The 22,821-nt window shown below is 36.3% G+C and overlaps 1 protein-coding gene across 1 annotated transcript in view; it reads left to right on the forward strand.

The window, feature by feature from the left end:
- The first annotated feature begins 963 nt into the window (after positions 1–963).
- Positions 964–22,821, forward strand: part of LOC105487875 (ligand dependent nuclear receptor corepressor like) — a 296,771-nt gene continuing 274,913 nt past the window's right edge. Inside the window, exons 1-2 of the mRNA XM_011751506.3 lie at positions 964–1,203; positions 2,871–2,973. The gene's annotated coding sequence lies outside the window, so the exon portion shown is untranslated. The remainder of the gene's footprint in view (positions 1,204–2,870; positions 2,974–22,821) is intronic.

A 22,821-nucleotide genomic window follows, 5' to 3' on the forward strand; every position in this document is an offset into this window, starting at 1 on the left:
AGGTTATTGTGTTTTGAAATTTAGGAATCTGGAACTTTTAAATTCTGCCTCGGAAAATCAGCCAAGGCTGAAGCAAGCTGTGCATTTGAATTTGTTGAATGAGGACCACCTGTTCTTGGTGAACTCCAACTGATGGATCTGCCCCCCACCAAACTTCCTCTATTGTGTCTTTGTCACATACATACACTCTGAGCACTTCACAGATGTTTGTGAAAGAAAGGGAGGAAAGAAGAGAGGAAGGAAGGAAGGAAGGAAGGAAGGAAGGAAGGAAGGAAGGAAGGAAGGAAGGAAGGAAGGAAGGAAGGAAGGAAGGAAGGAAGGAAGGAGGGAGGGAGGGAGGGAGGGAGGGAGGGAGGGAGGGAGGGAGGGAGGGAGGGAGGGAGGAAAGAAAGGAAGGAAAGAAAGAAGAAAGGAAAAAGTATGGAAGAAGGGAGGGAGGGAAGGAAGAAAAGAAGGAAGGAACAAAGGAAGGGAGGGAGGGAGGGAACGAGGGAAGGGGGAGGGAGAGAAGGAAGTCAGGAAGGCAGGCAGGCAGGAAGGATGGCAGGAAGGAGAGTGGACAAGGCAATGGAAAAGAGGAGGCAATGGAAAAGAAAAAGATATGTATACTTCTAACTGTGCATGCTGAGTTAGAATACTGTGGTTGAACACTCTGTTTCTGTCTGAGGGCAGGAATCACTTTGAAGCATCAAGGCTGTGACTGCAGAGAAGGTAGTGAACAGAAAAGGCAAAATTTTTCTTTCCTTTTAATGGCATACCCCAAATGTCCAAAAACACAATGATCTCTGAATTGTACTTGGACACTAAGTACTAAAATTCACTTGCAGTTCTTGTGCTCATCCATGTCCTAGAGCACTTTGTCCCAGTTTTTCCTCCACCTGAGTGGTATTTCCCCAGATCTTCACCCAACTGCCTCCTTTTTGCAATTCAGAATTCAGATCAAATATAATCTCCTGATGAGAACTTCCCTGACTACCCGCTAGCAAAATAAATAGCCCTTCTGTTTGATTCTCATTAGAACACCGATTACTAGCTAATATTTTTGTTTATCATTTGTCTACCACTGGCAGAAGGAAAGCATCAGTGAGAACGGTGATTCTGCTCCTGTGGTCTTGTTTTCTGCTCTATCCCCGGTGCCTGAAAAAACGCTGAGAGAGAAGCCTTCAGTAAAGGCTTAAGGAATTAACAACCTCATGTTAAAAGGTAAGTGTCTCTGTAGTCGAGGATGTAGATTCCCCCCATCTTTTCTAAAAGATGCACTCCAGCCTGGGTGAAAGAGCGAGGCTCTTTCTCAAAAAAATAAAAAATGTTTAACAATTTTAAGCCTTCAAAACAGAATTTTGAAAATTCAGGTAGGTTTTTCAGACCAATTCAATCAATAGAAGTATTTCAGCACATATAGACAAAAAAAAAAAAATATGTTTACCAAATAGATGAATGCTTCAATAGGTAAGAAGTTCTGTGTATTATAAACTTAAAGCTGAAAATTCTCAGAAATTCATGAATTATAAAGATTTATGCAACTATTTTTCCTATCATTCAATAGTTTCCATAGCAACTTTGGCATTAAATTGTGTATGTGCTACCTTGAAGACACAAAGCATAATTCCCTCTCATCTATTTAAAGTGAAGTACTATGTTATTTCTCAGTGTTATGTTCTGGTCTATTTAGGAAAAAATATAAACTGCCATCCTACACGATGCTGTTGTGTTAGTTTCATGCTGCTCAACTTGATATAGTTTTGAATTTTCTTTTCTGTTAAAGTTTTCAAGTTGTTCAAAGGAATTTCGCAAGATGATAAAGTTAAGGCATATTTATTTCTGGTGGGAAGGGAGTTGGTAAAGAATAAATCAAGAATATGAGAGACACATTTGAAAACTGTACTCTAAAGATTATAATGAAGTGGAAATGTGGATATGCATCTGCAAGAACAAAAGCCAGACCACTGCTAGAACAAGGTAGCTTCTGGAGACCAAGTAATATTCTGTTTGTGGAGCTGAGTGCTGGTTACATAGCTGTGATCAGTTTATGAAATTCATACAGCAGTGCACAGGGTGTGTGCACTTTTCTGAATGTGTGCTATGTTTAAATTTTTTAAATATTAAAGTCAGTCTACCCTAAAAGCCATTATATTGTATCCAAGAGCACAGTCCAACCTTTTCTGCAAAGAGCTAGATAGTAAACATTTTAGGCTTTTTGAGGCACATATAGTCTCTACTGGGGATTTTTTCATTGTTTTTCTGTTGTTATTTTTTACAAAAAAAAAATGTAAAAGCAATTCTTAACTTGAAGTCTGTAGAAAAACAGGACATGGATAGCATTTGAAGTCAAGAGAACTTGAGATCTCCAAAGGATTGAAGATAAAAAGGAGAAAAGTATCATAGACTAAGCCAGCCCTGAGGTCTCAAACAGTAAATTCCACTAATGATACTTATTAATATGATGAATTATGTTAAGAGAGTTTCTAATATTGAGACTTTTTTTCATTTCTGACATGGTCATGATGTATTATTCCTTAATGTGCTGGAAGTTTACTTATTTAAGATTTTCATCTTTATTTATAAAGTAAGACTATTATCTTTCTTATAAAATTTTTCTTAAACTTTCTTATCAAGGTTGTACTCACATCGCAAAAATTGATGTGGGCGTTTTCCTTCTTTTCAGCACTCTAGAATAGATTAAATAGCAATAGAAGCACTGCATGTTAAAGTTTTTGTAATAGTGCCCTGTAAATCTGTCAAGGCCTGGCGCTTTTGTGGGGAAGTTGAAGTGGATGGGTAAATCTTCTTCATAATAATCGATAGTGAGCTTACTGTGTGCCACAGTTGTCAGAACTCACACACATTAACTCATTTAATCTTTACAACAGGCTAAGGAGGTAAGGATTATTGCCACCATCACTGTCAGTCATCATCACTGTCATCACCATCATCATCTCCATTTTACATCTGAGGAAAGTGAACCACAAAAGGGTAAGTCGGGGGAAAAGAACCACTACATATTTCATCAGATGGAATTTAAAACAGGGAATGAATTACACAGGTACTGAAAAGGTGAAAGAACAAGAAGGGAGCAGTGAGGTACAGCAAGAGATAACTGCAGAATGCTGGTACCACCCCTAGAAATGAAGCCCCAAAGGGAAAGGGAGTTGAGTTATAAGAACCTAGGACCTTAGAAGAGGAGCTTAGCAGAGCGGAGGCTCTCACCTCAAGGGAAAAACAAAGCTGTTTCCAAGGATTCCGCTGGAAGCAGAAGAGTAGAACTAACCACCCCTACTGGGGCAGTGTAGCTGCAGGGATAACAGACATAAACAGCAACAAACCACAAGAAAGTTCCTTCCCTCTGCTCCTGCCTCTCAACCTCCTTTAGGGCTCCCTATTGACAGAAGAAAGCAGACAAAGGAACCTATGAACTGCAGTTTGAACCTGGGAACCGGCCCCAGCCCTGGCACAACAGAGAAAAATTTAGAAGGTTGGACTTGGAGCCTAGGGACAGTAAATGGGAAAGCCGAGTTTCTCCGTTTCTTTATTTTATTCCTATGGAAAGGGGATCTTCAGGCCTGTTGGCAGGGGTGGAGGGCCTTCGTGGGGAGGGAGAGCATCAGGATAAATAGCTAATGCATGTGAGGCTTAATACCTAGATGATGGGTAGATAGGTGAAGCAAACAACCATGGCATACATTTACCTATGTAACAAACCTGCACGTCCTGCACGCGTATCCCAGAACTTAAAATTAAATTAAATTTAAAAAAAGAAAGGGGATTTTCCTTCTCCCCTAGGTCATATATCTAAGCAATATTTTCTTAGGAAGCTATTTTATTCAAGTTTTAAAATTTACTTTCATAGACTTATACAAAATATACCTCATGTTTTAGTGTCTTCTTTTTGTTTTCTTTTTTTGTGTCATTTATCTTGTATATTTGTACTAACTTCCTTTTTCTTAATTGGATTATCTAGTAATTTATTCATTTAATCAATTTTTTTGAAATCACCAGATTTTTATTTTATTTATTAATTATATTCTCTAACCTCCATTCTGCTTGTATCTTTGCTAATCCTTTCCTTTGACTTTTTAAAATTTATTTTGTTATTTTTCTATCTTTCATATTTTTACTGTTTTTCTTGCTGTAAGTATTTAAGGCTATAAATTTTCTTCTGAGCACGGATTATTCCATGGATTCTGATATGTGGTGTTTTTGGATAACTTTTTTCAAGAAATTCTGCATTTCCTGCTAAATTTTTATTTTTCCTCAAGAGTCCTTTAATACAGCTTTAAAAATTATTTCAAGGTGGAAAAGCTTTTTCATTTTGTGCTTTTGTTATTAATTACTATATAACTATATTGTGCTAATGTTATCAGATTTTTTTCTTCTTTTTGGAATTGTGGTCTAATATATAGTCAATTTTATAATGGTTTCAAAGAAATTTGAAATGAAGATATTCTCTGTTATCAGGGTACAGAGTTTGATGCATGTCCCAACAGAGGTACCTTATTAATTACATTTTGTGGGTTACCTATATACTTATTTTTAACTTCTTGATCTTACACATCTTTCATAGAAAAATGAAATAAAGCTATTGCTAATGTGTTTTGTCTATTTTCTATTAATTACATCTATTCCCTTCTTCATGAAATTGTGTTATCTGGTACATAGAAAATGATTTTAATTGTATCTTCATTGTGAATTTTATTCTTCAACATTATATAACTGTATTAGAGTTCTCCAGAGAAATAGAATCAATTAGATATGCATATAGGGAAAGAGATTTATTGCAAAAGACTGGTTCATAAGACATGAAGGTGGAGAAGTCCCACAGTCTGCTGCCTGCAAGCTGGAAGCCCAGGTGTTGTCGTTGCAGTATAAGCACAAAGACGTGAGGACCAGGGGCACCAGTGGTATGAGGCCTAGTCTTAGTCCAAATGTTTCACAACCAGGAGCACCAGTGTCAAAGGGCAGATAAATATGGTCAGCCCAGCTGAAGAAGAGAGTGCAAATTCACTCTTCAGACCCTCAGTGGGTTAGATGATGCCAATTCACATGGCGAAGGCAATCTTCTTGATTCAATCTACTGATTCCAATGCTGATCTCTTCTGGATGTACCCTCACAGGTACATCCGCAAATAGTTTTTTACCAGCTATCTGGGCCCAGTCAAGTTGACATACAAAATTAACCATCACAATAACTGTTATATTTTCATGGTAAATTGAATGATATTTTTTTCTCATTTAATGTTTTTATGTCTAAATTTTTTGATATACATTTCAGATTCCTGCTTACTGTTTTTAGTTTTCACTTGCATGTATACATTTGCTTATGCTTTTATTTTTAACATTTCTAAACTAATTTAGGTATGTCTTTCAGATTCAGCACAGAATTGGGTTTTGTTTAGTGATCCAAAATGAACATCTGTTTTTCTTTTAATTACATTTATAATTATTGATTTACTACAATTGATGTTTTATTTTAGTTCTATCATGTTACAAGTAGAAGGAGGGATGGATGGATAGATAGAAGCTATGTGGCCTCTTACTTTCCTTTTATAGTAATTCTTCTGATATTTCAAAAGGTTTGTATTTTGTTTCAATGGTTACCCTCAATCAGTGTTAGGGTCTTCAATACCACCCCCAGTTTCAATGACACATGAGAAAAACTCAAAGGACACAGCATATAGTTGTACTCACAGCTGTAATTTATTATAGTGAAAGGATATGTACAAAATCAGCAAAGAAAAAAGATGCATGAGGCGAAGTCTAGAGAAAAGCAAGTACAGCCATACAAGATTCTTCTCCCAGTGGAGTTAAATAGGACGCACTTCATTCCTCTAGCAGCAAGTTGTAATGGCATGTGTGAAATGTTGTCTACCAGAAAAGCTAACTCACTAAAGCCTCCATGCCCAAGAGCCCAAGATTTTTGCAGGGGCGGATCACACTTTCTGCCTAGCACATACCAAAACTTCAGACTTTCAAAAGGAAAGCAGTTGTTCAGTACAAACCATGTTTGCACAAACACTTTAGGCACCATAAGCCTTTTTATTAGCTCTGAACGGTGGGAATGCTTCCCAAATTCAAGTTCCCAGATGCAGGCCAAGGACCAACCTTTCTAGCAGGATTTTTAAAGGAGGGTAGTCTCAGGCCTCTTCTCAGCCATTTTTGTAGCTATATTTTTACATTGTCAGAGCTCATGCTATTAACGTGTCACATTGACACCCTTGTTTTACCTACGATTTTGTCTTAGAACCATAGTTAAATGTGTTTAACGCTTATCTGTTTTGCTGGAGTTTCCTTTATCATCTCTTAATAGAGCAGAGTTTATCCTCTAATAGATTCTTTTAAGAAGGGATTATATGAACAATCTGCCCTCAGTTTTCACATGTTCAAACTGCATACTTGAAAGACAACGTATTGGTCATGGTTCTCCAGAAAGACAGACCAATAAGATATATGTATATATAAAAGAGAGTTTATTAGGGAGAATTCGCTCATGCAATCGCAAGGCAAAGTCCGCTGATAAGCCTGCAAGCTGGAGAAGAGAGAAGCCAGGAATGGCTAAATCCAAGTCTGAAAGCCTCAAAACCAGGGAAGCCAAAAGCAACAGTGCAGCCTTTAGTCTGCGGCCAAAGGTCCAAGAGCCCCAGCAAGCTGCTGGCATGAGTCCCAGAGTCCAAAGGTCAAAGAACCTGGAGCCTGATGTCCAAGGGCAGGAGGAGCAGAAGCAAGCAGCCAGCATGGGAAGAAGAACGCCAGAAGACTCGGCAGACAAGGTATCCCACCTTCTTCCACCTGCTTTTTCTAGCCACACTGGCTGGAAGGCAAGTGGATGGTGCCCACCCACAAAGAAAGGTGGGTTCTCCTCTCCGAGTCCACTGACTCAAACATCAGTCTCCTCTGCAACAACCTCACAGACACACTCAGAAACAATACTTCACTAGCCATTTAGGCATCCTTCAATCCAGTCAAGTTGACTGCTAATATTAACCATCACAGACAGCTAGACTGAATATAAAATTCTTGAGTCACACTTACTTCCTTGAATAACTTCTAGGTGTTGCTCCACTGTCATCTGAAATTCAGTGTTGCAGTGGAGGAGTCTGACTGCTTGATTTTCTTTCACTTATAGATGACACAATCGTTTTGTGTCATATAGATTCTTTGTCTTTATAGCCTATTCTGCTGCATCTTGGCATTGACCACTCTGGGTCACTTTTCCATGGAATTTAGTGCATTCTTTCAATACATAACTTCAGATTTTCCTTTTTTTTCAAGAGACTTTTTATAATTATATTTTATTATTGTTCCATTACATTATTTTGGGTGTTTTCCTTCAGAAACTCCAATTCTGCATATAGTGGATCTCCTTTGTCTTTATTCTATCTCTTTCTTTTCTCTCTAATTATTTTTTCTATTTATACTTCATTGTTTTTCTTACTTATTTTTCCTGTGCCTTTTACTGTGCTTCCTAAGATGTCTGTTCTCTCTCATGCTCCTTGTAATTTAGTATTAACATCTACGTAATTTTTTTCCGGTTCTTTCTTGAAATATACCACTCTTTGATTCAACTCTTTGGACGGTCTGGCTCATGCCTTCTGTTGACTGCTCAACTTCTCCCTGATTGATTTGATTTCTACTTCATGGTATTCCTTCACAGCTGCAATTTCCACATTAATTTTTTTAATTCACATTGAAATTTTGGATTGTAAAACTTTTATCTGCTTTAGGGTGACATTTTAATGAGTTTTCTTATTAAATTTTGAGTGATCTTTTGCACACTTTTTAAACTATTTTTGTCTATATTTTTACTCCATTTTTTCATGTCTAAATGAGTTGGAATTTCTTGGGCCAGTTATTAGTAAGAGAGTCAGTAGATCATTCTCTAGGATTCTTTGTTCAACAGCTCTCCCCAATATTGTTAAAATAGTAGTAGGCTATTTATTTATAATACAACCCACATCTCTTGGAATTTCTTGGGCCAGTTGGAATTTCTTGGGCCAGTTAGTAGTAAGAGAGTCAGTAGATCATTCTCTAGGATTCTTTGTTCAACAGCTCTCCCCAATATTGTTAAAATAGTAGTAGGCTATTTATTTATAATACAACCCACATCTCCTTTGCCTCTTAGCACCTGATTCAGAAGAGCTTCTACTCCCAGCTCTAATTTCCCTTGGTCTTCTTCTTGTCACTATTTTAAGGGGTATACCTCCTGCCTTTCAAAGTGTTCACTTTTTTCTGGAACATGGAATTTTCTAAAACAACTCGGTCACCTCTTGATTTTCCCTGATTGCTCTACAACTTTTTACCCACCTTCCTTAGCAATTGCACCCTGTTGTACCTCAGTCCAACTCACAGCACAGTCCAGAGAAGGGCCCACTCCTTCTGGGAGTAAATATTTTGAGTATTTGCTTCTGATTTCTAAACTCTGCCACTGATAGGCCCCTTCCCTGCTCTCCCATTCTTCATCCCACCTTCAGCTCTGAGAAGCCCCATCATTCCCATGAAGTTAATGCTGATTTAATTTGCTTGGGCTACAATAATACAAAACTTAGAGTTTGTAGATTCTCTCTGTTTCCTCACATTGATGAGACTCTAATGTGAGGACAGTTTTTTTCTATTCTTCGTGTATGTGATTTCCAAGAAAAGAAGTGGAAAGATTTGGAACTAAGCTACCACTATGCACTATGCTCTTATAATATTCACTTCAATGATTAATTTATTTCTGCTAAAATTGTGGGTGCATGAAGAATTGCCAATCCTACTGATAATAAAACTGCTGATCATAAAGTAAGCCTATGCCTTGCATTTATGCTTATAAAATTTCCAAAGTATTTTAATAATTTCTCTGGGATGTCTTCTATTTCTAATGTATTTCTTAATGACCTCTGATCTGAAGTGTTGACTCGGTAAACATTTTTTATCTGAGCAATGTATAGTGGAATCATAATATCATCTTTCATAGGATAATGCATAGTACTAAAAGCCCAGCTAATAGTGCAATTCCCCCATTTAATTATCTCCTCTGGCATAATATAACCTACTCTCAATTATTATACTCATAATTGTCATGAGACACTCTGTCTCTGGATATGTGAATAGTACAATTTGAACAAAGGACAGAGAGTCAGAGTACAACTTAGAATGACTTTCTCACTATTTACCAAAGATATTACTGTTACAAAAAGTGCTCCACTTCACACAGATTATTTTTCCTGCAATAGCCAAGGCAGTTTTTGAGGAAAGTATTTCAGACCATCATCTACAAATGGTTTAAAAAACTATCCAAGGAGGTAATATAAGCCTGGATTTGAATCCCAGTATCTCTGCTTAGCGTCTCCTATGACTTCTCAAAGCTTCATTTTCTTCAAATGTATACAACCCACATGTCCACCTTTATTACCGTGTGCACACAGTGATGTTACTCTTTTAATGTCCTAATTTGTACATCTCAAATTCCATCCTGTGAATCTCAGTCCATACTCCTTCTAGGCACTCCTTGGATTACAAGTGCTGCTTTCTCTGTCCATAGCAATAGTCCCACTGCCAAAGAATGTCATCAGCCCATGAAAAGGACCTCTTCCCTCATCCTGATTATCCATATGGTATAGACACTAAACCCATGCATGCTGGGAAATTCCAACCAAACTTCCAATAACTGTCTTCATTGCTGCCTCCTGTAACAGTTCCTTGAGGATTGGGATTAAGAGAAATTCTAGCTAGCATCAATGATGTGTTGAGTCCAGAACCAGCCTTCCCCTTTCCAATCACTCCAATCATAAGCAGACTTTTCTCTTAACTCACAAGGCACCTCTTATTGTAATTATTATTGCTATCATTATGGTGAGTTCATCATAAGCATGTTATAAACATTTATTGGATATATGGATGAATGGGTAGATGATTAGAGAGCAGCTTCCCCCTAAAGTTGTGAAAATTAAATGAAGAAATGCATGGAAAGTGACTGGCACAAAGTAACATGTGACCTAAAAAAATACATATATGTATTAATTCCCTGTCATTTCTGATGGCAAACATTAAGTCTAATAAAATCTTTAATACATATTTTAAAACATGATTTTAAAAGCAGCAAACATCTACTTTTGAAAGAAAAGAGTTAATCCCTCAATGTTAGCAGTCACAGATATAAATTGGCAATTAAACTTTCTTTCACTACCAACATCCTTGAAGCTGTACCTTCCAATCACATAAAACACTACACAGACAATGAATCCATAGACCTTGCTTCCTCAACCTAAACTACTGCAAAGAAACATTTTTAGTCCTTTTGATAGAGGCCTTGTTTTCATGCTGCAGCTTGGGAAAAAATGAGAAAATAAGGCAAGGCAGCAACATAGCCAGAGGAAAACAAAGCAGAAATTCTCTGAAAAAATTATTTTCCCCTTTTGTGTAAGTGACAGTGCACAAGATCTTTGCCACACTAATTTTCATAGCTTTCAGAATAATCATGAATTTCATCCATAGTTCCATAGACCTTTATTATACTTCTTTGAAAACAATTTCTTTAATAAACCATTTGTTTCATATTATTATCACAGATACAGCTCTTGACTCTGACTCTGAACTAATGTGAATCATTTTATAACCACTTTACTCCCAGGTTTTCCAATATAAACAATGTTCTTCAAGGTTTTCTCTTATTCTTCACAGTCTCCAGAGATCCATAACAGCAGTGACACTTTGTAGAAATAAAATATTTATTTATAGAATTAATGAAACTCGATACCACCTGTGTATTATTTCAGTTAATGGAGCCACATAACTATTGCTGAATAAGTTACAGAGCCTGTGATTGTTTTCTCCTAAGTGGAACTTATAATAATCACTGTTAAATAAGGAGCACTCTAGAGTTGGGAGTTATCATGGAGGTACAAAATTTGGGGAAACTGCAATTTTTTAAAATTAGAAAGTATAGGTTTGAATAAAGAGAAGAGAATTTAACACACCCTGCATTTCCTTCCCCATGAGGTCTATGTAAATATCAATGCAGCAAGTCCCTTCATTAGACTGTTGATGCATAAGAAGTAGCCACACAACCCTGATATGCATGTCAAGTTAGTTACTAATTGTCCTTTCAGGTCCATAGAAGCCAGACCACTCTCTTGAGGTAGGAGATGAGGACTTCTCTGCTGGAAATGCATCATTCCTCTCAATCATCCCATGAGGTTAGTCCTGAGCCAGAAAGCAGAATCAGGAGACAGGGAAAAGGCAAGCCTGGTTCCTCTCCGTAGAGCTAAAACCAACGGGACAAAGACTCTGAGCTCCAGAGAGGCATGGAATGCATCAGGTACTGCATCTCTTAGCCACATAAAACCACGCTAAGACCAAGTGGCTCTATGAAGACTGGGTTTTGTGGCAGTCACAGCAGGAGCCCCATATGTAAAGAATGATGGTCTGGGGTTACCAAGTTCTCTGACTTCAAAAGAGTGGGAGAGGCTGGATTCTGGCTGCATTCATGAATGACAAAAACAACCAGAAATGACCAATTAGACACCTGTAAGCCCAGGGATTATGAAGCGAATCAATACAGACTGTAAGGCAAGACTGACTGCACGCTCTGCTAACTTATGGGTCTGTGGGAATTCAAAATGGTTACATTTTTTATCTCCAGGTAGATAGTGTGAAAACAGTGTTGCATTTTAGAATATCAGACATTTGTATCCCATCCTGAGCACAGTATCAGTTATTCTTGAAGAGCAGAATTAAATGGAACCTCAAAAGTTATTCTTGAAGTCTTATATTAAAGAATTCCCTGTCATGGGGAATGTTGAGAGAGTGGAACCCTGATGTAAATTCTACAGACACAAAATGGAGAAAGTAAAATTATCTTAATTTTTAAAAATTTAAGCATAAACATTTTTAAATTTCAAAATCTTGGAATATTCTTACATGTATTTATATAAGGACCCTGCTACTTTCACTGACTAGAAATACAGCATTTCAAAAATAAAATTTTCATAAAATCATAGAATCTAAGAGTTGGAAGGAACTTCTGAGGACATCAGGGCTGTCCTCAGACAGCCTGATGAGGGAAGGACAGCTTCCCCTCATAACAATTCAGATTCCCCGCTAAACATCCCAAACCACAAGAACACAACAAAATGTACCCTTGGATAGTACTGATGATCTGTGTCGAATGAATCCATCTTCTACAATTGCCTGCTAAACACATATATTCTCAAGCAAGACAGGCTATCACTTTGGGATTAATAGGAGCACCACGTAGTTATAACTCAAACTCATTACAAGAACTAATGAATAGGCTCCTTTACCAGTTACTTCCTAGTAAAGAAAAAATATTAAACATGTGCCTAGAAGTCAAATTCATCCTAAAGAAGATAAAATAATATTTCTGCTCTGTGGCAGGGGATGTTGCCATGGGAGAAATTGCTCATATAGTGGCAGAGGGCAAAGGGGGTATCTCTGACCCTTCTTCACAATTTTGCTGTAAACCTAAAACTTCTCTTAAAAAATAAAGCCTTTTTTTAAAAAAACAATAACATTTCCAAGACAAAAAAAATTAAAAAGTAAAGCTTCTGAATCTGAAGGCTTAGGAACTAGCATTTGTTTGTGGGAGTAGGGCGCAGCCTCCATTCAAATTCAGAATGAACTTTGGAGTATAATGTTGATGGATACACACAACAAAGTTATTTTCCTAGCTCCTACAGCTTAACTTCTTTTCTGAACTATAGAATATTTTAAAACCTACAATAAATGCATCTATAGATGTGGTGGTATGGCATTATGTTAATTTGGTTATAAATCTTATGCGAAAATCTTATGCGAAAATAAGAAGTGGGAGGGGGTTGGTCATGAATACTTTGGTTTGTCTTATTCTCTGCACTGTAGGGTAATGTCTCAATAAGGATTTGAAATTTTTGAAAGGAGCTTTTAAGTACTCACATAGTGCTGGCCCTATTTCACATACAGAAAGGGGCACACAAGACATGCAGATGGCTTTTAATTATGCACTGCTCCTGTTTACACCATTTGGGGCTGGCTTATGGGTCTTTCTCCTCTGTCAGAAAGGACCAATTCACAGTATTTGGATCTTCAATGGATTGCATTTAAAGCACTGCAATTCTTTAAGCTGCCGATATATTGTTAGGGCAATGCTAGAAAATGGAAATTTCTCTGCTGCATGGGATGTATTAGAAGGTGTTACTAGAATTGCCTTAGAAAAAGTGATGTTGTCTAGGCTGTCCTGTAACATTGTCCTGCACTGTCTAATTAGAAAACTTTTTTTTCTAATGAGGATTGTTCTATGAGGATTGTTCCCAACAGCATGTTGAAATTTAAGATGTTTGGTATAGCTTCCAAAGCAAAACGTGTATTTTTAAGGGACAGAGGTTTTCAAAATTTCCATAACAAGCGAGACACATTTTGAGTGTTTTGACAAGACTGCCATCACAGATATTACTAGAACTCTGTTCAATACCTAAAATGGTTTTTTAGCCGCATAAAAGTACTGAAAAAATAAATGCTAAATCCCTTAAGAAAAATGTGCTCAGCAATTTTAAGGAGTTAACAAGATAGAGTTCCTTGGGGAAAATATGACAATCCTCTTTTTGTGGCAATTATTTGCCTTTGTAGTAAAGCCCTGCATTATCTAAAGCCACCAACTAAAAGATAAGAAATGAAGAAGTGGTGAGCTACAAAATGCAAAATATTTAATAAAATATATGTTAGAAATATATTTAAATAATAAACCTTAGCACTTGTCAGAAAAGAAGGTGGGGAGAATGGAGGAAAAATTACTCAGGTTTCTAAGTTCAGCCAACAAGACCTCTTACTAGAGGTCATGGGAAGAAGTTAACTCATTAAAAAAAAAAATCAACAGAAAACAGAAAGTATTTTAAAAACTAATCATCAGACATCTACAAAAGGCCAGGTTTTATGAAAGAAGAGAAAGATTTTAGGCACTCTTGACACTTCTGAGAAGACCGGATAGCCAGGGCCCCACACCAGTTTGTACACCAACATTTTTGGAGAGACAAAAATTTGAAGTGGCTGAAATGAATGATGATGATAAAGATAATGAAATAGTTTTCAAACAGCCCATATCCTGTATAAAAGAAGAAATACAAGAGACTCAAACACCTACACATTCATGGAAAAAAGAAGAAAAAGCAATGAGTGATTTTCGATGTATTACATGTAATATTTCTTCTGAAAAATATAATATTTTTATGAGAAAAAAATCAGAGAAAAGGAAGATTTGAACTCATCTTACAGCTTTTATGGAGCATATTGAAGCCAAAGATCTGGAAGTATGTGGAAAAGATGTACGTAGTATAAATAATTACATGAATTATGTTATTAGAAAAATGTAAAGGGGCTCTCTATTGGAATTATTATAGCTGCTTAGCTTGTCACTTTTCTCAGCCATTAACCCTCCAAAATGAATGTGAATATTTTACTCTCCTTAGAGCTCTATCCCATCTATGTATAGTATCATCCCTGAAAAACTCAGTGGAGCTGAGACTTACTCTTTTTTGAGAATCTCAGACTTTGACATCAGGAGGATGGTTCCTATTTTTGGAGGTCATAAAAATCTGAGTGAAATCACCAAAGTAATTTGGCTTGACATGTCTGCATAAGCTACTTCCTAAAAATGTGATTCTCTATTTTTCTTTAGATCTTTATATTAAATAGATTTAAAACAAGTTGCTTTTATTTCCCTAGCAGGCATAGCTCATGCTTTACAGATCTAACAGATATTAAACTATTCTACATTATTTGGTATAATTTGTATTTACTTAGGTTTTAACCTCTGCCATAGTTGAGCAACATCATACAAATATGACCATCTTAAGGCTTCATAAGACAGTCCAAATCCTTACTAATTTAAAGCAGATTGAGAGTTGCCAATAATTCTTTGATCTTCTAATCTTGATTGGCCTATATGTCCCTAGATCAGCACTGCTAAGGTAATTTCTCATCTCTTAAAAAAAAAAAAAAAAAAAAAAAAAAAAAAACAGGATTTTTTGCTGCAGCCCAGAAGTTAGCCCTTTGGAGTTGCCTATTGTACTATGTCCAAATTAAAGTTGTAGAAACCCATGGAAACCCATGGAAAGTTAATGCCATATAGAAGCATTCTTCAATATGATTTTAAATAGAAGAATTTGTAAACACAAACAATATGAATATTGATTTGGCTGCTTTGACAATAACCATAGTTTAGCAAGATGGAATCTTCGTTTTTCCCTTCTGTAAGAGTAGCTGTGCAGTTCGGCAGGTAGGCAGCTCTGCTCCACAGGTAATCCAAAGAGATCCAGGTTCTTTCTATTTGGTTGCTCCATCATTTGTAGGGTATGTTCTTCTCCATGATTAAGACTGACTCACTATCACTATATCTGCATTTTGGCCCAAAGAAAAGATGAAAGGAAAGTGGCAAGTAAAGCTGCTTCCTTTTAGGGATGTGAACTGTAAGTTTACACACCACTTCTCCTATCTCACCTGTCAGACCATGGTCATGCCAAGCTACCAGGGGAGGCTCAGGAATGCCTCCAGCTGGGCTACCACATGCCTGCCTTAAACTGGAGAGTGGAAAGTTTCAATGCTAAAGGAAGGAGAAAAGAATGGATGAAAATTTAGGAGACAAGAGTGGAGCACCCTTTCAACAAATGCCATATCATCAATGTTCTTGACAGCACAGAGGATGAAAATGTAAGCAAAAACACAGATATTGACAACTCAGATTCAAAAAGTGACATAGTAAAGTTAGACTCTGAATGTGAAGAGGTTTTAGGACTACTTTACCCAATTTATTTTTCTTATATTTTCTTTCTTATATATGTTCCAAAGTCATATGTGATAGAAGTCTATATCAAAATGGTCTCACTCTGTCACCCAGGCTGGAGTGCAGTGGCATGATCATGGCTCACTTCAGTCTCAACCCCCCAGGCTCAAGCAATCCTCCCACTTCAACCTTTGAGTAGCTGGAACTACAGGCATTTGCCATGATGTCCAGCTAAGTTTCATATTTTTTGTAGAAACAGGGTTTTGTCACGTTGCCCAGACTTCTCTCAAACTCCTGAGCTCAAGCAATCTGCCCATCTCAGCATCCCAAAGTGCTGGAATTACAGGCATGAGCCACCACACCCAGCCTAAAGAGAACTTTTTAAATGAGTATAAATTTTTTCATAAAAAACAGAGCAATATGTCATAGTTAAATTTACAGCATTTCTTCTTCATTAGTGGTAAGCAAAACAATGTAAATTATATTCAATGGTCTCTTAGATTTGATAATGTACAGTAAAATGTTATTAATTATTTAACATTGATAAGTTTTTTGCATAGCTAGAATTAAAATTGGTCTTTATTTCATTCTTTAAACTTCTACCTATTTCTTATTTTTCTGTAACAAACAAAATTAGATGCATAATATAAATTTTAAATATTCCAGTGGGATAGCGCAATATGCTAGGAAATCTAAAAAAAAAAAAATCTAAAAGGATGGCCTGAGTACATTAGTCCAAAGATTAAAGAACCAGCCCAAGCAAAAGGGTAGTGTGACTCAGTCCTGAAGAGGGGAGTAGGGGATTATTTGCAGGGGCAGACTCTTACATGTTCTCAACTCTATAATGAATTGATCATCATTTCCATTTAAAAACTAAATATGACTAAAGAATATGTTTCCCTGGTTAGTTAAGAATTAGCAAATGAATGTTATCAAGCAAATTAATTACTACATTTGCTAGTTTATCTGAGATCTGTAAGCCAAGTCAGTCCCTTTCTCTGCACCCCAATTTATTTCAAAATTAGCAATGCATTATTTGAATAGATGTATTTCTATACTTAGAAGATTTGCTCTCTGAGCTTCTTGTAGCTACTGGTTGTCTTAATCTGGATAACAGCTCAGCTCATTTAACACATGTTTTTAAAATCCTAAAATTCACCCAAATATTCAATTTTTTCCTTTTTATTTTACTGTTATATCAACTCTTGACTTATTTTTATCTCACTGTCTTTGGCTCCTCTCTAGGTAATGATAATCATATTAGAAGAATTTTAATTCCAACCAATTCCAGATTAATACATTATTCTACAACAAATAAATTGTTCCATTCAGAAGCAGTACTAGCTACTCAATTTTTCCCTATTAATTTTTCAAAATAATTTGTATATATATGTAAAAATTGTACATATTGATGGGGTACATATGACATTTTGATGCAAGCATGCAGTGTGTAATGATCAAATCTGGATAATGGGGATATCCATCTCTTCAAACATTTATCATTTCTTTGTGCTATGAACATTCCAAATCTACTCTTTCTGTTATTATAATATATATTTTTAAATAAAATAGGTATATCTTACAGAATAATTTAATATCTATGATCGCACAGCAATATTACCTGATTCTTACTTGGAAACAAGCAGCTGGTCAAGTGCAATTTCCAGTTTTGTGTCCACTCATGCAACTTCAGAGGAATCAAGAGGACCTAGCAGGGAAATATAGGCATGAAAGCAGCCACTTTGGCAGATCCATTAAGGACTAACGTGGCCAGAAGGGCTTTTGTGACCAGAATAAGACATCAGATAATTTTGTCTGATCTCCTACCCAAACATAGGGCAACCCAGAGTTTGAACTCAAGTAAGACTAATCACAGGGGTAAAGTGTATTTTCACAGGAGCTCTAATGCATTAGGCCAAATCATATGATCTAAGGGTCAAAAGCAAGCTGGTTATCAGTGCAAATGGACTAGGCAAAGGGGGAGAAACAGGTAAGAGCCCACAGCTGGAAATCAGGGAAATAAAAGAAGGATGTGTATGCTCAAGCTGGACAGAGAAAGGCAAAGTATGAAAGAATTTATTGAGATACAGAAGTACAATTTTAGCCACATTTTATAGAAAATCGCCATACTTACACATGAACGAAAAAGGTCAGTATCTGAGCATATGTGGTTTAATCTACTCATTGTCCCTTCCATTGAATTGCTACTTCCCCCATGGTGTCCTTCTCTCCTTTAGTTACAGATGTAAGCACATGATCCACTTGGCCAATCAAGGTTCTTCATCCCTCCATTCACAGTGAGGGATCCACAGGATGGGCAAATAACTCAAACAAGAGTGGAAATCCTCTGTTACATTTAATAAAAGAACAGTGAGATCAATAGCGTCTGCCATGAACTGCAGTAACTATGAAAGCCTGGAGTTGCCATGGCATGAAAGAAGCTGACAATGAAGCCAACACAGAGAAAAGTGGAGTCAAGCTACAGAGTGAGGAGCAGTTTCTAGTAACATCCTGTGAGCCCCTGGACATAGTCTGAAGGACAACTCAATGCTCAACTTTTCAGTTAAATGAGCCAATTAGTGTTATGCATATAAAGAAAGTATATATATGTACATATATATATGCATGTCTATACCCTTATTTTTAAAACAAATGAGAGCATACTCTGTACACTGTTCTGCCCATCGACTTTCTCACTTAATATATCTTTTAGAATTAGCACATATAGATCTACTTTATTAGAGCATATACATCTATTTTATTCTTTAATGGTTGCATAAAATTTCATTGTGTAAACATTACACACTATATTGCACCAGTTCCTTGTTGATCAGCATTTAGATTATGTACAATTATTTGCTACATCAAACTACAAAAATGACTATGCTTAGATATATGTCTTTGTACTGTATACAAGTATATCTCTAGGCTTTTAGGAAGCAACTGACACATTGATTCTAGAATTTATATGGAAATTTGAAGGACCTAGAACAGTCAAAACAATTTTGAAGAACAACAGTGGATTATTCACATTATATGATTTCAAGACTTCCTATAAAGTTACAGTAATCAAGACTGTACTGTAAGAATGAATACATGAATGTAACATAATATAGGGTTCAGAAATAAACCTGTACATTTAGTGTTAATTGATTTTCAACCAAGATACCCAAATATCAATGGAGAAAGGAAAGTTTAAGATAGATTGAGCTGAAACAACCAGAAAAAAACTGAAAACTTGAGCCTCGATCTCCACCTCACATCATACACAAAAATTAGTTAGCAATATGCGATAAACCTAAATGTGTAAGTTAAAACTGTAACTATTCCAGAAGAAAATTTAGAACATCTTTACAACCTTAAGCAAAAGTTTTAAGTAGATGTGTGAATGGCCAATAAGCACATGCAAAGGTGCTCAGCAGAGAAATGCTTTAAAACTGCAATTAGATACTACTTCACACATAGGAGAATAGCTGAAAAAAAAAAAAGAAAGAAAGAAAAGAAAAAAAAACCCTGACAACACCAAATGTTCACAGAGAAATGAAGCAACATATATTAAACAATACTGGTGAAAGTATAAAATGGTTCAATTACTTTGTAAAACTGTTTAGCAGTTTATTATAACATAAAACATATACTCACTCCATGACCTAGCAATTGTACTCCCATTTATCTTCCCCCAAGAGAAGCAAAAAAAATATGACCACAAAATGTCTTGTACAAGAATGTTCATGACAGCTTTATTCATAACAGTCAAAAACAGTATCAGCAATGGGGAAAAAAAAACAAATTCTAGTATATTCAAAAATAGAATTTTTTTTCTATTAGCAACTACTCAGCAATAAAGGGACAGAAGATATGGGAATCAAAAGTAGAGGAATAACTACTGATATAACAATGACATAAATGGGTTCTCAGAAACAGTATCTTCAATGAAAGAAGCCAGACACAAAGGAGCCCACACTGTATTATTTCATTTATGTGAAGTCCAAGAACAAAGGCAACTAATCTACAGTGAGAGAAATCTGGACAGTGAAGTCCATGGAGGTGGAGATTGACTGGAATAGGGCAAGAGGAAATTTTCTAGGAGGATGGAGATATTCTTGATTGGGAGCTTGCTAACATGGGTGTATACCTTTCCCAAAACTCATCAAATTATCCATTTAATACATTTTTCTATGTGTAAATTTTACTTCAACAAAAAATAATACTTTTACTCTAGTTTTAATGAAGTTTAGAGAGTAAATGAAAATAAATGAATAAATTCAAACCACGTCTTTATCTGGAGGTCAGGTTTTTGCTAACTTTTTACCATTGTAAGTAACACTGCTGTGACTATCCACTGGGGCAAATAATTGTATGGATTATTGGTTAAATTCCCAAAAGTAGAATTTTCTTTATTAAAGATTTCAGTTAGTTTAAGACTTTTGAGACATATTGCAAAAACTTTCTTCCCAAAATAATAATCCAATATACACTTTCACCTACAATGTATGAAAATACTCATTTCCTGCACTTAGCCAACATTAAGTATTGTCATTTTATAAACATTTAAGAATGATATAAACACTAAGCGGCAATAATAACAGCAATTTCTAAAACTCACACGATTACTATACCCTACGCACTGTTCTAAGTAACCTACCTATATTAACACCCATTTAATACACAAAACAATCCGATGACGTGGGTACTATTATGACCTCCAGTTCACAGATGAGGAAACTGAAACGAAGATCAAGGTATTTGCCCAAAGTTACCCAGTTAGTACATTTCAGAGGTAGGTCTTCAAACTCAGAAATTCTAGCCCTACAGTTAGTGTTCTTATCCACTATTGGTACCACTTCTCTTATTGTTTTAAAATATTAAATGATTGGATTATTGCTGTGGGTGTGGTTTAGCTTTCTTTCATGCTATTGACCTTTTCTTTTGCAAATTGCCTTTTTGTGTTCTTTGCTCATTCTTCTTGTTTGTCATTTTTAAAAATTGATTTTTAAAAATATCTCATAAATTAAGGATATTAACTGATATAATTTGGATATGTGTCCCCCCCAAATCTCAGGTTGAAATGTAATTCCCGGTGTTGGAGGTGGGGACTGGTGGGAGGTGATTGGATCATAGAGGCAGATTTCTCATGAATGGTTTAGCACCACCCCCTCCACAGTTATATGGATGTGGATGGCATCCACAGTTATCAGGTTCTGTTCTCTCTCTGGAATTCCAATTACAATGGAAAAATGTTTTCCATACGTTTATTCATACGACAGACCCTTAACATCCATGAGGAATGTTTAAGAATGTCACTGCAACATATAATTTCTCCCAGAAAATGGAGTCAAATATAACCAGGAAATTTCCACTAACCCCCTTCCAATGTATAAAGATTTATTATTATTATTATTACTACTATACTTTAAGTTCTAGGGTACATGTGCACAACATGCAGGCTTGTTACATATGTATACACGTGCCATATTGGTGTGCTGCACCCATTAACTCGTCGTTTACGTTAGGTATATCTCCCAATGCTATCCCTCCCCCCTCCCCCCCACCCCACAACAGGTGTATGATGTTCCCCACCCTGTGTCCAAGTGTTCTCATTGTTCAATTCCCACCTATAAGTGAGAACATGCGGTGTTTGGTTTTCTGTCCTTGTGATAGTTTGCTCAGAATGACGGTTTCCAGCCTCATCCATGTCCCTACAAAGGACATGAACTCATCCTTTTTTATGGCTGCATAGTATTCCATGGTGTATATGTGCCACATTTTCTTAATCCAGTTTATCATTGATGGACATTTGGGTGGGTTCCAAGTCTTTGCTATTGTGAACAGTGCCACAATAAGCATACATGTGCATGTGTCTTTATAGCAGCATGATTTCTAGTCCTTTGGGTATATACCCAGTAATGGGATGGCTGGGTCAAATGGTATTTCTAGTTCTAGATCCTTGAGGAATCGCCACACTGACTTCCACAGTGGTTGAACTAGTTTACAGTCCCACCAACAGTGTAAAAGTGTTCCTATTTCTCCACATCCTCTCCAGCAATGTATAAAGATTTTATAGGGACAGAAATAAATAAACTACAAGGTTATTAACATGGATTCTGTGGCCAAAATAAGCTCTATATTATATGCGCCATGGCAAAGGGCTATGTTTAATGCATTTCCAGGGTCACTCAGAAATATCTGAAAATGGAAATATTAAAGCCACTAATGTGAAGGTTTTCTCTCCTTGGCACCTTATTCAAAGATGCATTTTTATGCCTCCAAGACATGCTTTTTAGATTATCAAATAGAGCCATATGTAACTATAACAAGATTATAAAGCATTTACTTGACAACTATGCATGCTTGCTCTTTTAAATCTAGTAATTCAGTGCTTCAAGGAGATTTATAATGTACCAACAATTCACTCAGAACAGGTTTCAAAGTGTGTGGTCCTCCAACACAATATATGCCTTCATACCTGTTGTGGAGGACAAAGACGTAGATATTTCTAGGCCTCCTCATAACAATTACATATGGTCTGTTGCAGGGAAGGAAGTCTTAGGTCAGTTCGGCTAAAAAAGGGGCCTCTACAAGTAGTTTCGCGTCCTTGGTCATATTTTTCAAATACGAAGAACTTACATGTTCACATAAACATTTTAGTCAATTTTCGTTTCTGAAAGCACTGTAGGTTCACATATCACCAAGTGCATATGGAGTGATTTATTTATGTAAGTTTGCCATTAAATTTACACCTTTCTGCACTTGAAAAGTGAAGTATTTTTAAGAGTAGGCAGCTTGTCTACATTTATACACAACTCCATTACATCAAAGGTCATTTATTTCAAATGTATGAGTAAATATCCAAAGCCCCTTCATCCCTATCAGGAAAACAAGGATATATGTTGACGTAAATTAGGGGAGACTGTCCAGTCTGAGCATTAATCCAGGGGATGAGTGGCTAGAAAAATCCACCCGGATTGAGGTGTTTCACTAACTTACTGGTATTCTCAACTGGAGCTAATAATTTTTTTAGAAAAAACATAATGAGAGTAACACATATACATACTAAATAATTTTTGCTGAAC

The sequence above is a fragment of the Macaca nemestrina genome, chromosome 3 (genome assembly GCF_043159975.1).
Source record: "Macaca nemestrina isolate mMacNem1 chromosome 3, mMacNem.hap1, whole genome shotgun sequence".
In the NCBI taxonomy this organism is placed as follows: domain Eukaryota; kingdom Metazoa; phylum Chordata; class Mammalia; order Primates; family Cercopithecidae; genus Macaca; species Macaca nemestrina.